Here is a 12182-nt window from a genome sequence, read left to right on the forward strand (position 1 = left end):
TACAAAATTAAATCGGTATTCGCACCTGCCTCTACCGAGAGGGGACGACCTAACCCATGTAATGTCGTTTCCACCTTATATGTGCATAATATTATAATATATATACATATAAATTTGTTTGTATCTATAATTTTAACAAGTATTTCTGCGACCGAAAATCCGGGCCAACACATACACACGTATTTACACAAAATCTTATTATTATCATCATCTTACCTTGTCAACAAACGTAACGGCAATCCTTTATTTATGTTTCACACGTCCGCTCGTCACCTAGTGCAGCGGTCGATAATTATTAGTATTTCACCTAATAGTTGTCACTGTATTATTAAACACTTTTTGTTTATATAATATTAATTAGAAATATTTATGCCGGGTTGCATCGAATATTTACAAAGAGATAAAAATGTACTTTATCACGAGTTAAATTACAGGGTCATAAGTCATTTATCGCTGTGTAAAAATGTATGTATAATTTTCTTATCAATGTTTTGCGGTAAAGTGGTGATAATGAAAATGTGCGTTATCAGTTTATCATTGATTAGACACTGATGGTAATAATATTAACTCTGCTGCTGCTGATACCATATTTTATTCGATAACCAGTATACTGGTAACAACCTGAATATAAAACAACGACTGAGCAACACTCGAAAACTTAACACATGTCAATTTAACAACAGATAAAGTTTAACAAAAGTTAGTTTATTACGGTGGTTAATAATTTACCAATAAATAAGGCACTGAAAATAAATGAGGTAATGCATTTTTAAAACAAATTTATTTAATATAAGTTATAGTTAGTTGTTAAATAGGATATATTTGTTAAAACAAAAATGTGTATTTATATTTTGAGTGTTAAATAAATACATTTGTATTTTCCTAAGTTATTTCCTTTTTTTTCATCAAATAACGTCCGGTTTTGGTTTAGAGTTACAAAATTTGTTTTTAAATGAAATCACTTAAACTAGTACCTATAGATTATTATTTTTGTACAAAATAAACGTTTTCATTGGTAGTTCTGAATACGTCTCCGGGGTTTTAGTTTGAGAATTACTTTCAAAACATTTTAGAAATAAAAACTGAAGGGAAAGCAGCTCGTGTATTGGAAGTAGACAGGGTTTCCCTTGGGTTTATCGACGTCCAACATGATATAGGGTGCACCAGACCATGACCAGGTTGTTGCGAGGCATTATTGCATCGACAGACTCATAGTTATAGCTCTCAAATATATTGTTGTTGTATTTATTATATCGGTTTTTTCAGTCGCCCAACCTTTTGGATTTTTACAATGTTCGGTCGAGACGAATTTTGTGCACAGCTGATTTCAGCTGGAACTATGATAACCCTTGCCAAACCGAGTGGCACATGTGTTGCACACCGAGAACAGGCGTTTGTGTATGCACAATTTATAATAATATGCATACTATAGGTACATAATTCACAAGGTCAGCGACAAAAGCGACATTCAATCCCTTTTGATCCGATAGAAAGCCATTCTGTCAATAATCATATACACTTCCTCTCTTCCTAGGGGTTCCGTTTATCGTTTATATCGTTATAAAATATGATTTAACATGGATATGTTTTTGGGCTCGACACAATAAATTTCATGTCGACATTTTCGAGTTACACTTTTACTTTCAGTTAGTGGAATAAGAGATTAGAGATAAGTGATAAGAGTTTAATGATAAGAGATAAGAGACTCGAGATTAGTTATAAGAAATAAGAGAGAAGCGATAAGAGATTAGGGATCAGACACAAGAGAAAAGTGATAATAGATTAGATATATATATATATATATATATATATATATATACATATATTACTAGATAGCCGACTTCAATTTTTCATAGAAGCTTGGCGGCCATATTATGCAGTTTGGTCAATGTTTATATGGTGTTATCAATATTTCATTCTGATATAATAATAGTAATACACCTTAGGTTTGTTTGTTTTAAAAAATTGTTCAGTATTAGTGTACACTTTTTTTCACACCGACCGTAGAATAGGTGTGATACCTAATTTTCGGTGTTGGTTGTTATCATATTTCTTGTCAACTAATTTTTATAATCAATTCTACTATCAATAGAAATAAATTATCAGTTGATTGATCTGCACCAAAAGTGTTTGTTTTGAAATACCACACCTGCCCCTTACACTTTACCCAGACACTAACCTAATTAGTGTACATTTTTTTTCAAAACGAACAAACCTATTATACAAAGTAAACCTTGTATCTCATTACCATAATTAAATATTGGTAACATAATGTAAACATTGACCACACAAAATATGGCAGTGATGCCAAGCTTCATTTTTGAGAATAGATCTAGAAAATAGATAAATGATAAGAGATTAGAGATAAGATTCAAAATATAAGTGATAAAAATACAGTGATAAGGGGTAATTGGTAAGGGATAACATATCAATGATTCAATGTTTTTCCTTTAAGAAAATAACTAGATTCTTATTTTTTGTAGTCATTTCTCCGATGTCCTCCGCCTGGCAACTGAATCACTACACACGACACTCCTACTGGACTGCATTTACTTGCAAAATGATTACTGTCAATAAAGATTTACCGGAGAATAAATCTTCGTTGTGCATACGGGATTACTCCACCCACAAAGGAACAGGACCCTGTAAATCAATTATACGGAAACGGCACTGTAATCGTATATCATTATTATTCTGTTGGTATCGTCGACCGAACTCGATTGAATTAGTTTCAACTTGTTTTGAGTTGAATGCACTAGTCTTATGCACTACAGTGGGGTGTGTGTGTTCGGCTCTTAAATCGATTACGTTTAATTGACATTAACAAATTCGGTTAAAGTGGTCTTGCGTTCCTGGTCATGTTTTCCGGAAAATATAAATAATAATATTTCTCGAAACCCGCCTTAATAATTCCGCTTTGTCGTCGAGTCCTTCAATTTTTTCCCTCGTCCATAAGCCCACCACTCACCACCCGTAGAGGTATTGTGTAGGGACAATATAACATTTGGCTTAATGCGTGCAATCGTATCTAAAAAAAAAAAACCCCCCTCAAGTATTATTCGGTGTTAATAACATAATATAAATACACAGAATAGCTGGGTCGGCAATTTCAAATAGGACGTATTGATCATGAATTATTAAAACTGAAAGTGATAGAATCACTTTGAAAGAAAATATCTCTGATGCGATTAGTTGTAAAAAGTATTAGATAAATAACAGTATAAATCATAATATAAGCAATAAGGTTTTTTAATGGTGTTATATTGGCATTCGATTGGAACAAAAAAAAAATTTCACCACAGATTTATGAAATTGTTTCATAAGTACACATCGCTATCAGACCAATTTCGAGACCCTAAAAACTATTCCCAAAAAATGATAAGTCTTTATTCTTGATAATTTTAAAATGATCTGTAAGGATTTTCCCCAGAAAGTTTACCACAGTTCAAAGAAAGACTTAAAACAGTTTTGTTCCAAGTAATACGTTAATAATAATAAAAATGAAAATATTTAAAATCGGTTGTGACTTATTACCTAAGTACCTTATGTAAATTAAGTCATAAAAATATCTTGCTAACATTATGTAAACATCTCTAAACATATTATGATGATATGTTCATGATGTTGATATTAATAGAAAAACCGAGTTTGTTTTTTAATGTCATGATTATTATGTTTTGATTTATCTTAATTTAAAAACAATTATTTTTAAAAACCTTTACTTATTTTAAAAAATATACTTGATTTGTTAATAACAAGTACACTAACATAGTAAAGTAATATTATTCGTTACACGTTAAGTGTATTATGTATTGCAGACAAAGAAGACATGTACAATGTTTGACAGAATTTAGTTATCCAGATTCTTCTCGTTTTATTTTTTAAATTACCATCAATAATCTTAGAAATCATTTAAATCAGGCAATCATAATATGTTTTATTGTTGCGTGTGTAAAAATGTTAAAAATTGTGTTATAATACATATTGTTAAAAAATTAACAGTTTGTAGTGTTTCCTGTAAAATTCGAAGCCATGTACATGTCCTCTTTCTGTGCAATAATTAGCACATTCATGGAGGTCGGGGACCTAAGGACCTAACCTTTACAGGTTTGTATTTGTTGTAATGGAGAAACACGATATTTATATGCAATATTATGTGTATGTATGTTTTAGGTTGTAAATGTATTGCGCGGTATAATACACACATAAATACCACTCGAACGAGCGGGCACAAGGGAAAAAAAACAGAGCTAAAAAAGTAGGCGTAAAATAAATACTGTCAAAGAGGGAAAAAAAATATATAAATATTATAATATATATTATATTGTACACACAAGTATGGAAATGAAAGCGAACCGCGGCCTATGGCTGGCACGCGTCCCACACGTAGTTCCCACAATAATTATTATGATACGTAATTAGGCGCGTGACGGTAACAGCGTCGGTTAAGTCCGGGGCCGGGGGGGGTGTTTTTTTGGGGAGGAGGGTTGCGAGGGCAACGGTTCGTGGCGGCAGCACGCGTCCAATTTGACTTGCTAACGAGTCTTCGGGGACAGATTATCCCTGGGGGGGAGAGGAGAACGAGCACAGATGATTAGCCACGGCGACCAGCCGCGCCTGTGTCTGGCAAATAATAATAATACCATGCGTTTTATCCCTCTATCGTCCACGGGCCGGTGGTTCGCCGGTCCACGTTGGAAACGCACTGCCCGTCGTCGCTTTCCCGCACAAACGGCAAAAGGATTATAATACAATATAAATTATATTATATTTATGCGCATAAACCCGGTATTGACTTAAGATTACTTAAGGACAAGACGTAATATTATTCAGAGCTCCATAGAGTTGCAATTGAATCATGGATATGTTATCTCTTATCTCTTATCTCTTATCTCTTATCACTTATCTAATCTCCACAAATATAAATAATAAACTAGATTGCTAACTAGTGATAAGAATTTAGGTCGACGTCCGCCGTTTTTGTGTGATATATGTGTGCATAATATATATATAACTGTGATTCTGTGCTAGCAACTTAACTTGTAATTGCTATAGGTACTGTAATACGTATAACTAGGTAATGGGTACACTTATTAGCGATACCACGTGTCCTAAGGTCTCGGCACATAATTATTTTCGTCAGTATCGAGATGTTTGTGTATTTTTAGTGTACCTAAACAAACGTGGTGTTCCACTGTTTACACTGCCATAGCCCAAATATATGTATGTACAACGATACTGCTGATTTTGGTCTTAAGAGTTTTCTCTTAGGATTAATATATATATCGTAGAAACAGAACTTGTGTCAAACGACAGTCGTGTAATTTAGTTTAACGCGCATTATTTTATATTGACAATAATATAAATTGAGATAACTGAAGTTACCGTTTTCCAAACCTTATCACATGAAAATATGTTTATTAAAATTATGAGTTAAGTTGATAACACAGAATCACAGATATAGTAGATGTATTATACACGATTATAAAGAACTAATACATAAGTAATATTATTTTATACACACACATACATCACACAAAAACGGCGGACGTCGACTTAAATTCTTATCATTAGTTAGCAATCTAGTTTATTATTTATATTTGTGGAGATTAGAGATGAGACAACATGTCATAAGGTGTACATGGTGTCATAAGGTCAACGTGTATAGACATGTCATAAGGTTCTAATTTCCACAAAGATGGCGGCGAAAAATGGTAACTTCAATTATCGCTATTGGCGGCATGTACACTTCAGCAATCTAGTTTATTATATGTGTATTGTACGTGTAGATATGTTTACAATTTAATTGGCCTACACACACTAACAAGTTCCCCTTGGAATATTTCAAATGAAACCCTTCATTCTGATCTCCAAATTAATTATGTAAACAAGATCAGCAAAAACTGCCTACCAAAAACTTCATAAAAAATTCAACTCTCACCCTAACCCTAACATAAACTACCTCTCTTCTCAATCATATCCCAGATAATCCGCCAAGAAGATTAAAAAGGAACTGATGCAGAGCTCTACTATAAATAAAAAAACTAACACTCAAAAATCAAAGTAGGTAGCTCCATTTTCAAAATATTTTCGCCTATATCGATTTAGACTATGAAAAGTTCTAAGATATTTAGTTCTAGGATATTCGGTCCTCACTCTGGACACCTTCACAGCATGTCCAACCACCTATAGGGATTTATTAAACCGAGGGCAATAATTTGTAAAAATTCGATATGAAGCTAAAATTGTCATAGTGAGAAATCCTTATTGATGTTTGGTATGGTGAGAACCAGAAGGGTGTACCAAAGTAAATTTTACAAAAATGTAAAGGAGAGCGAAACTATAATGATATTTTCAATGTATTTTTATAGGTAATGTTCATTCAACAACCCTTTCAGAAATTTATGAAAACTTAAAAACAAACGCGTGATTTATTATGTGATCAAAATATACTTATTTTTTGGAAAAAAATCTCACTAGTACTCTTTTGGTTCTTCACTGTTCAAGCTTTAAGGTATAAAATTCTTTCTTTACAAAATAAAAGACCAAAACACTGTACACAATTGATTTTTTTAGATGCAATTGTTTTATTGCATTTTAATTTTGTAACACATTTTATTTACCATTTTTTTTTTGTATAAATAAACAACTTGTACAATGTACTACGTTTATAACTATGTAATAAAATTTGCCCAAAGTTTTTGGATAAACCTTTGGTACATTTACTTGTTGGAAAACTTTCAAATTCGTGTTTCAAGTTTTGTGCTGCAAAGTGGTGTACCTTTCGGATCCTTCATTTAAATTACCATATAATTTACAGTGACTTATAACTAACTTATTTCATATATATATATATATATAATATATATATAATATATATAATATATATATATATATATAAAGTATTTTTGGTCTTAAATTTGCATACTCCAGAAATGCACATTTCAAATATTGACACTGTGTGATTCCTGGGGATCTCATTGGATCACTTCTTTGATAAATACAGCATCTTGGCAACCAATAATTGTCCATTTCTTTTATTTTTGATAAGGAATCAAATAGTGTGGTTAGATACAATTTTATTATTTATTCGTCGTGAAATAATTTTTAATTTGTGCTTCGGTTCACTTTAAACAAAAATGTCGTTTTTAATTTATTTGTAAATATGTGCACACCTGCTATGTCAAATATTTAACCATACGGCAGTGTTTATTAGATAAATAAGAGCCAATGTGTTCCTCTAAGCCAATAAAATAATATTTTGGTCACAAAATCAAAACTACACGGTAAAGCTGTTGAAAGTAAATATGACATCAACACATTCGACCAAATAGTTCAAGAAAACAAACATCACAAATGCATTATGAACAGTATTGTAAATAATCAAGCCAGTATGATAAACACTACCATTTTCAATTTATCAAGTAAATGTTCGTAGATATTTTAAATAATATTGAAAATAAGTTTTCTCAAAGTACTCATTTGTCGCACTCAAAACAGATTCAATAAACTACAATTTTATCTAAATCTAATTGCACTCATTTTAAATAATATTAACAATTATGTTTATTATAATTCCCACTTACCTTTTACATTAACACAAATTAAATATTCTATATTAGAATCCGAATTTGAACTTGTGTTAATTACTTTAGGTCATTTTATTTTAATTAACTAATAACTGTATTACCACTATATGTTATGCTCAATCTGTCGTTGGGTAAATATAATAGTGTTGTTTAGCTGTTATAAAATCATTGTACAGGTACTTAATTGATGATACCATCAATGAAACTCTATTGTTTTCCGTTTATTAATAACAATAATATCTTGTGCTCTCGTCAGTACATTGTATATTCCAGCATGTCGCTGTTGCTGTGTGATAAACTTGCAATTGTCAAACAAATAGAATAAGTAGATCATAAGTCATTTAACAGAAAATTATAAACATGGAAACATTTTACATTACATAAGTCGAAACAAGAAAAAAAATAATTAAGGAAAATCAACAGCTGATAAGATGTATTAAAATAGTGATAAGAATGATAATTGATAAGGGGGAATAAACAGCTGTTAAGAGTTATGAAAGTAATAAGAATGTCGAATAAAAATATCAACACAGTGCCGCAGCCGCTTGTGACGGAAAAAAATAGTTGCGTTAGGCTGGTAATATTGCTTTAGGTAAGGTAAGGTAACCAAACCTACTTTTGGTAACAAACTAACAAAGTAGTACAAATTTTCTCAGTCCGACTCAAACTCAAACCCCGCTATAAATTAAGTCATTGTTATTGTAAATAATCCCTTTATGTACACAGAATAGATTAAACCAGAGAGGACGTTCATTGTAAACAACGGTTTTCAAATAGAGGCCGCCATCTTCTCATTTATCGCCTAAGATTACATCCATACATAACAAATGTAGATACATAGAAATAACATTATACTGATTGATGAACGAGAAGATGGCCGGCACGTTTATTGTGAAGTTTATCTGGTACGCGTTAAGGGTTAAATTACTGTTGATATGACAACGCACCAAAGTGGCCAATTTTGCCAAAAATGGTTTTAATTGAACAAAATTACACAACACAAAAATTATTTTTTTTTAAAAATACAAGTTTATATTTATGTTATCTTATATCTCTTATCTCTTATCACTTACCTCTTATCTCACCTCTAATCTCCACAAATATAAATAATAAACTAGATTACTAACTAATAACAAGAACTGAAGTCAACGGCCGTCATTTTTGTGGAATTTATAAAATAATACCACGGTTATAAAGAACTTATAATTAGCTTACAATATCCTTAAGTGAATAATATATATATATTATATTTATATATATATCTGTGATTCTGTGCTATCAACTTCTTATATATTCACGTGATAAGGTTGTAATTCCCACAAATATGGCGAAAAATGTACAATCTAGCAATCTAGTTTATTATATAAATCCGAGTTTGTAGATTAATTTGTAAAATTATTCTAAAAAAAATTAGAAAATTTCTCAAATTTTGGGCAACTCAATTTTAATAACTACTTTCTGTTGCTCGAAAAAATCAATCAATTTGATTTTTGTCGGAAAGCTGAGATTATTTTTACATAATATGAAACCGATTTTAAATCATTTGTTTGAGACTTTCACACATCCTTTGGGAAGTTTAACGGCAATAAAGTTGGACTTGTTGTACGCGGACTACACAGAAGTCGCTGCGGCGGGTACGCGCCAACCCCCGTCAGACCGGATTTCCACGGGCCGGACGTGGAGGATTTCCCGTCTGGACTCACCCCTTTCGACGGGATCGTTCCCGTCGACCAGGAGAGAGGAGACCGGCAGGGGGATAAATAGGGATAATAGGCACAGATACGGAGGGGAGAGGTGGGGGTGGACTACGGCATTGTAACGGTAAAGACAAAGAGGTCGGACGTGCCGATTGTCGGGTTAGGCGAAGCACAGGGACCTGTCTGTCACGTTTTATGACACGCACGGCTTCCCGTCTAATTAGCGACCACCTCTCCTGTTGTAAGCACACACACACATACATAAGCACAGTGTGCTTCCACGAAGTTCCCATTGTCGCCGACGAGCTGGAAACGCTTGGAGTGAGCACCCCGTCGAGGACTTTGGAGAAGTCTCTACTTATTAAAAAAACAAAGTCAACTTAAGCGAAGACGTTTTAGAAAACTTTTCTATTATTTTTATTATTATTATTATTATGGCGTTATATACGGTCGAACGGATTTAATCGTGACATCATTAAAGGGCCGTCGCGATAATAGTTTTATATTAATAATAAATAGTATATACAAAAGACACTTATACATATATATATATATATGCGCAAAAACTAAGACAAAGTAGTTTTAACAGAGTTGTGCATCGTTCGAATAAAACTTTATAATAGCATAACTAAAATTTTAATTAAGATAACAGCATTATTCAAGACAGAGTTGTTGAAATAATATTTTATTTCAATAATATTTCAACACCTTGACGTGAGACGCTAATAATCACTTAAAATAATCACATTACGTACGTTTTCTTTTTGGAGGCTTTATATAAAAAACCTATATATATATAGGTTTTTATATATATTTTTTTAATTAAACCATTTATTATTAAACTGTACAAATACATGAAAACTAATAAACAAATGGTTTATATACCTCTTGTAAGCAAATCTCGAGTTAAAGTTTACTACAAATGAACAAAATCAAAGGAAAAATACTAGTACAAATACAAAAAACAAAATTGGTTCATATTATTATTATAGTTATTCAAACCAGGTTATCAACCAGTCAATATTTAAAAAAAACTACTGTAAATTTTAACATTGAATCAAGTATATATATATATATATATGCGTTACCATTGAAGTTTCAAAAGTTAATAGCGCTCTGGAAAATAGTATTAATTAAGATAAAAATTTGATGGTTTTTTAATAAAAAGTCATACAAATGTTTTAAAAAAGAAAAACTATGAAATTATTATTATTTTCCAGAAACTTTGTATTATTTTACATTTTTTTTTTATAGAGTTGCGAAAATGTTTTTTACATTTTACTATAATTCCAATTTTTTGCCCATAACAGTGATTGTGTTTTTTATAACATGGTATTATGTTCAAATACAAAAGTACATATTAGTTTTATTTCAATATGACATATGGCTAGTCTATATAACATCATCGCGTTGTCGAATCGGGCAAAGGTGTTTATTTTTTATTCGAAACCATAAAAAACCGCTTCTTCGTCAGATAAGAGACGTATCGAAAGGAAAATGCGTAGCTTTTGGTGCAAACAAATTGACCAAAATAAAATATAATAAATTGTATTTTATTTTCGAGGTGGCACGTGCAATAAAGTCGATTCGAAAATAATGGAAAAAAGTAAGCCGGCAAAAAAACATCCTCGACTTAAAGTTATTACTCTATTTAGCATTTAAACCGCGACGGTGAAAAATATTCACAGCAATGCACAGTTTAAATTGAATATTTACCAAAAAAAAAATAATAAAATAATAAATCCCATACCTTATGCTTATTCCACACAAAGTGTTCTCCTCATATTGGCTACAGTAAAGTTTCCGGTATTTTAGTGCTGCTTACTTTTTTTTTTGTTTCTCTCGACAATTTTATTTCTTTCTTATTATTTTTTCCTACAGTCTCTGGGACATATATTTTTTTATTATTACAGCTTGCACACCGAAATGCATAAACGTATACAAACACTAAAAGGCACAATTACAATAAAAGTTATACATATATATTTCCAATGTTATGTGCATATATAATGATATGTATTTTTTTTTTTGTAAATGCTTGTAGCCAATACTGACCTAAAACTCTGTCTCTCTCTCTGTTGATTTCATCCTGTCTCTAAAGTAACAAACCACAATGGTATGCGTTCCTGAAGAGTATTTTTTTCAAGTGCACTTTTGGGTTCAAGTATTCCCTTCAAAGCTCCTTGACAAGAGCTTCACTACCTCTCTTCCTTTTTTTTTTTGCTTTCTGTCGTTTTCGCACGTTTTAGGTAGTCAGAGCTCAGAGTTTTGCTGACGTTTGAAATATTCAAAGAACAAAAGACCAGGGGTGTGTAGATGTAACGTTGTTCATGAACACAAGTTTTAATGGGATTCGTTTTGAGTAGGATAAACGGACGAGCAAACACTTTTTTTTTGCTTAATTGACTCAACAAAAAATAAATTATAGGTATATATATATATACATTCGATTCGCTTGTCGTATAGTATACATCAGTTCCTTATCGTTTCCTTATATTGATTCGATAGCAAAATACAAAAAAAATCAAAGAACTTTTGAGACAGTAGGATTAAAAAAAATAAACTTAATTATTTTCTCAGCTCCATGGAAAAACATTTAATCACAAATATTGTTATCATTGTCATAATCATTGTTATCTCTTATCTCTTATCGCATCTATAATTTCCGCAGATGTATATATATATATATATATAATAAACTAGATTGCTAACTAGAGATAAGAATTGAAGTCGACGTCCGCCATTTTCGTGGGATTTATGTGTGTGTATAATATAATACCATTTCTTATTAGTTCTTTATAATCGTGTATAATACATATACTATAACTGTGTTTCTGTGTTATCAACTTGACTCCAAATTTTAATAAACATATTTTCATGTGACATGGTTTGGAAA

Source organism: Adelges cooleyi, unplaced genomic scaffold (genome assembly GCF_023614345.1).
Source record: "Adelges cooleyi isolate 19-005CV unplaced genomic scaffold, UGA_ACOO_1.1 ACOO_flye_CR_arks_rails_tigmint_CR_PRNA_21, whole genome shotgun sequence".
Classification (NCBI taxonomy): domain Eukaryota; kingdom Metazoa; phylum Arthropoda; class Insecta; order Hemiptera; family Adelgidae; genus Adelges; species Adelges cooleyi.